Source organism: Octopus bimaculoides, chromosome 19 (genome assembly GCF_001194135.2).
Source record: "Octopus bimaculoides isolate UCB-OBI-ISO-001 chromosome 19, ASM119413v2, whole genome shotgun sequence".
Classification (NCBI taxonomy): domain Eukaryota; kingdom Metazoa; phylum Mollusca; class Cephalopoda; order Octopoda; family Octopodidae; genus Octopus; species Octopus bimaculoides.
The window spans coordinates 33942903-33949025 of NC_068999.1; the positions used below are offsets into that span (position 1 = coordinate 33942903).

General features: G+C 37.5%; 1 long non-coding RNA gene across 1 annotated transcript in view; it reads right to left on the bottom strand.

The window, feature by feature from the left end:
* The window catches only part of LOC106883190 (uncharacterized), a 21978-nt gene extending 17783 nt beyond the window's left edge, over positions 1–4195 (bottom strand). Inside the window, exon 1 of the long non-coding RNA XR_001411090.2 lies at positions 4003–4195. This is a non-coding gene — a long non-coding RNA (uncharacterized LOC106883190). The remainder of the gene's footprint in view (positions 1–4002) is intronic.
* Positions 4196–6123: the final 1928 nt, after the last annotated feature.

Here is a 6123-nt window from a genome sequence, read left to right on the forward strand (position 1 = left end):
ATATATACATACATACATACATACAAGACATGTAAGGGTTTTTAAAACCCTCTCTGTTATAATTGTGTTTTATTCACAATTATACACTCTTTTATGAAAATAAACACTCTGTTCCGAAGATGAAGCACATTGGATTCATTTTCTCAACACCATGAAAACCAGTAACACCGGTGCAGATGAAATGACTTCGACCAACCCTGGCATTTGAAAGCCTCTGGTGGGAATGTTTCTGTGATATCAAAGAAAAGACATTTTAAACGTTCGGACACTATAAGGACCGCGCAATTTATCCAAAAAGTTCAAAACATTATCAATAATCATCCCGGAAAATCAAAGAGGGCCATCGCCAACGAACTTCAGGTGTCGGGGTGGATTATAAGAACTGAAATTCACGAGAATAGTTGATATAAATCTTATGTGTTAGAGAGAGGCCAATTCGTATTTGTAAGGACACAAGAAACAAGTTTAATCCATACCAAACGGATAATTAACAAGATTAAAACCCTCACGAACATGGCAAGCTCACATGAGAAAAACTTTGACACACAACGAAAATCTAACGGGAGAAATGGTCAGTGAATATATGCAGATCCTTTTAATATTTCGACGTTATTCACACTAAGTTTGAAGAGCCTGTGATGGTTTTAGGAGTGACGAGCATCGAAGGTCGTCTCATGTTACCTCACATCTTGCCACAGGGTCCTAGAGTTAATGCTGCTCGATACAATATGATGTCGGAAAGGGTTATTAAGACCTGCGAGGAAGTAGTACGCAGTGAAAACAGTACGAGCTTCAGTAAGACTCACCACCTTTTCACAAATTCCATGTAATCTAATGAATATTAGACAACATTTACGATCATGTAGCATCCAACTTGTGGCCGTAAAATCTGCCACATTTAAATCCCATGGGCTACCATGTCTGAGCCAGCCCCACAGCACCATAAATACACCTTGGCTTCACCCATTATCCAGGTGTCGACCGAAATGAATAAGAACTATCTAGCGCAGGTATATCAAAGATGCCATCCTGCATTGATACGGTTACTGAAGCCGAGGTGGGTTTCATAGAATAAATTTATAAAAGAGAGCATCAAGATCAATTGCACAGATTTTTATTAAAATATATATAATTTTCTTTTGATAGATTAAATTTAGTTAATTAAATTACAAAATACGTTCTCAAATACCACTCGCATATTGTATACGTACATACATACATACATGCATGCATGCATGCATGCATACATGCATACATACGTACATACATACATATATACACACACATGCATACATACTTACATCCATACATACATACATACATGAACAAAAACGAAAACGTGAATGATATAAGACCACTACGTGGTTTGGCAGCTAGCGACATTCCAACAGATTCTATTGTGCTTGCAAGCCAAACTACATTACTGGCTCAAGTAACTGACCACTGTCCCCCAACTACGACAATGGTAAATAGCAGACACAACTGTAACGATTATTGTAGTAGTAGTGGTAATCAGGATTATATGCCAGTGAAATGTGCCCTTACTGATTTTTCCGAGAAAAAATAACTTTGGCTTTGAAGGACTCTCTCGAGGAGTGAGTATTCTCTACCAAAGTAAGTAAAAAACCATCAGATTAAAAGCTGTTGACGAAATTGGTGATGGGTATTTACAACAATGATTCAAAAAGTAAACAAAAACGAAATAACAAAGAAAGTACCATCATTGGTTTTGAAGACAGAGAAAAAGATAACTGATTTACGGAAGACCATTAGTCATGTAATGATGCTTATTGTATGCAAACAAGCAAATCACTATACGTCCCACCAACAAAAAGTAAAGAAGGAGATAGAAATGATGTGTGGAGACAGCAGAAAGGGGACACTCACTTGGAGCTAAAAGCTGTCAGTGAAAAACTCCGACATCAGAAGAGAATAACCGAGAGAAGAACAATAAACAAAAAATTTAACCACAACCAGGCATCAGTACACAGAGACATGAGAGGAGGAGCAGTAATCATCATGGAAGCCCCTGCACGAGAAGACATAAACTCCTTTTGGAGAAAAATCTGGAGTGAAGATAAGGAATTTATCCAAGATGCTCTGTGGCTGGAAGAAATCAGAAAAAGTGGCCCACAATGTGTTTGCAGTGCCAGTACTCATACCAACATTTGGGCATCTTGATTCGACGCTTGATTAGATCTAAGCCATTGATGTCAAAATCTGAAAAATACTAACAAGCGCACATAATTACCACATAAACAGTGATGTAGACCGACTCTCCCTAGGCGGAAGATGTTTAACATCGATCCAAAACGCCTTTGAATGTCACATCATATCTCTTCGGTAACATCTTTTAACAACCAAGTGTTGAAGTGCATCCCTTGACCAAGTTTGCATACATGAGGCTGATAACATCATAAGATTTGGAAGGCAGCTCCTTGAGCAACACACTTTGTCTGATAACCTAAAATATATGCCCGTCACACGACTCTAACGCAATGTATCATCAGATGAAAGGATGAGCCTCTATGAACAGAAAACTATGCATGGTTATGTTAGTAGGAAGTTACATGATGACAGTAACATCGATCCTCAAAGCAGTTTATCATGGACCAGTAGCCGGATAACTACCTCCCACTTTCAAGGCTATGTGTTTGCAGTCCAGGAACAAGAAATATCAACCAAGTACCTGACACACAAAAGGGATAGAGATGCAGGTAACGCCGTAAAGTGTGACAACCGATGCAGACTTTGTGGAGTTCACACTGAAGATATCACCCACATCATAAGCAGTTGTCCGAAAAAGTCCCCACGGTATTATCTACCGATGAGACATGACGTTGTAGCTAGGATACTCTATAAGGAAATCTGTCGGAGCGATAATCCCGAGGATAAAGAAATAAGAGCCTACAATATGGTAGAAGCCATAACCACTCATAATAAAAAAGGAATACTTGTAGAATGTCCCAGTGAAGACCTCAATAAAAGGTTAGCACAATAGACCTGATATAATGATTTGGGATAGAGAAGAGAAACTGTGCACAGTTGTAGAAATTAGCTGCCCAGCGGATGTTCACATAAGGCTGAAGATCAGTAAAAAAGTAAATACCTACATTGAACTATTGAGAAATCTGAAGTTACTCTATCTAGATTACAAGTTCAGGTTTATACCTGTAAGTATTGGGGGACCTGAGATATGTAACACACTGCCTAAATACTGATCTTGAAAAATTAGGCCTCTCGGAACCAGAAAGGAGAAAGCTAATACGAAGACTACAGATCCAATTTATCACTACAGCTGTAAAAATCTGTAAAACTTTCCAGAAGTTTACCATTTAAATATGTACGAGCATTTCTAGATATGCAACTATATGCATGAGAATGCATACACAAAACATACCAATTTGCACATACATACATACATATATACATGCATACATACATGCATACTTACATACATACATAATACATACATAATACATACATACATACATACATGCATACGTACATACATACTTTGTTGTTGATGTTGAAATTCCAATGAAGGAGCCTTGGATCTGGGTTAGAAAGCAGCTTTCTCTATTGGCAAGAAATCTTGAAATAAAACTGAATAATGACATACACACATACATGTGTGTATCTATATCCAAATCCATCTATCTATCTATCTATCTATCTATCTATCTATCTATCTATCTATCTATCTATCTATCTATCTGTCTGTCTGTCTGTCTGTCTGTCTGCCTGTCTGTCTAAATATATATATTAATCGGCTGAAGTTACAAAGTGACTCAAGAGCTGAGTGCTTCTTGTATTTTCCTGTTTGTATCACCAAACTTATGTATGTGTGTGTGTGTATTTTTGCATGTATATATAAATCTGTATGTATGTATATATGTGTATGTGTGTGTATGAGTGTGTGAGTGTGTGTGTGTGTATGTGTGTATGCATTCGCGCGCGTATATATAAAATCTTAGTTCTCAAAATAATAACATTACTTACAGTTTCTGATTGCTTTGTTAGGATAAAAGCTGATACTACATAAACCAAATGATTACATGGTTACTTATTAGGCATGGCATCGTATGAAGACAGAAAACGTTTATTTCAAAGATCAAAGCCTTTGATGATGCATAAATAAGGCCGACTTCCAAGCTATTTATACTTATTCACCTCCATTCAGGAGATATTTGTAGAGTTTGTAATGAAAACAACCAGCCACTAGATGGCATAATATGTCATTATGACATCATAAACGGATATTATGATGTCATAACGTCGACACACATGAAAAGAAACTGTGTTGCAAGACAAAGAAAGCAAGCAATGAAAGGGGACCACGTGTAGAAACACATGGGATTAAATTAAATGAAACATCAACATGGAGTCCTCCCAGTGATATATATATATATACGTAGAAAATGAAATAAGTAATGGGTCAACGAAAGAGCGTATACATTCACACACGTGCACACAGGCGTAAAATACGTACATATATACATACATACATACCTTCCTTCCTTCCTTACGTACGTATCTATGCATGTATGTACGTATGTATATATGTTTGTATGTATTTATGTATATATATATATGTATATATATATATATACACATAAAATCATGTTTATAAATACACACACAAATATGCACACACACACACACACACACAAACACACACACACACACACACACACACACACACACACACACACACACACACACATACACACACACACATACACACACACACACACATATATATATATATATATACGACGGGCTTCTTTCAGTTTCCGACTACGAAATCCACTCACAAGGCTTTGGTCAACCCGAGGATATAGTAGAAGAGACTTGCCCAAGGTGCCACACAGTGGAACTGAATTCGGAACCATGTTGTTGAGAAGCAAGCTTCTTACCACACAGCCACTCGTGTGCCTATAGTTATATATTGGGTCATCCCATAAATAATATGGGTTTTTTTAAACCTCTTTCATTTTTCAAAATTAAGATAAAGTTCTTTTTTAATATAAAATATACACTCCTTCACTTTCTACAATGCTCATCTATCTATCTCGTAGACTTACAGGGCCCTTCCTCCAAAATTCATTTGTCCGTGACAAAAAATACTCCTCCAGTACTGTTCTGACCTCGCCTACAGAATTCATATTTTTTCTGTTCACATGATTTTGAAGACTGCAGAATAAATGATAATCTCATGGGGCAATGTCTGGCGAATATGGTGGGTGAGGCATCGTTTCCTCTTCAAACTGATCCAGCTTTTGGAATGTCATCTTCACTGTATGTGGCCGAGCATTATCCTGATGGAAGAATACATTTCATCTTGAAACCAAAGATGGTCGTTTTTCTTCTAGTGCTGTCTTGAATCACTGGTTGAATGATCAAATCCAAGCTTCTCTGCTAGTTCCTCAACAGTTACGATGGGATTTTGTTGCACCAGGGTTTGTAGGACGTCCTCGTCGAGCTCTACAGATATTCAAACACGAGGCTCGTCTTCTAGGCTGCAGTTTCCGGCTCGGAATTTCTGTAACCACCGTTGACACTGGCTTACGCTTGTTGTCCGATCCCCATATACTGCATTAATATTCCTCGCACTTTCCTTTGCGTTGTTGCCTTTATTGAACTCATAAAGCAAAGTATGCCGAATATGCTCCTCTGTTGCTTCCATTATAGCTTTGAAAAAATAACTGTTAGACGCGAACTGCACTCTTCAAAACTTGCACTACGAATAAGCACAAGGCAAAATTACTATTTGGTTTTATAGCAAGTTGATGCAAGTAGTTTATCCCATTCCCCCTCCGACTTTTTGTTCATGCAATTGAAAAAGACCGTATTATTTATGGGATGACCCTATATATATATATATGTGCGTGTGTGTGTGTGTGAAATATAACATCTCTTGAATGGCACAACAATGCAGAGTGGACTATAATAACTGTTATAATTTAGTTATACATAGTCTGTTATAATATTTTGGAATATACATGTGTGCATTTGTGTGTGTGTGTGTGTGTGTGTATGTGTGTGTGTCTGCCTGTGTCTGTATGTCTGTGTGTGTGTCTGTGTGTGTGTGTGTTTGTGTGTGTGCATGTGTGCTTCCTA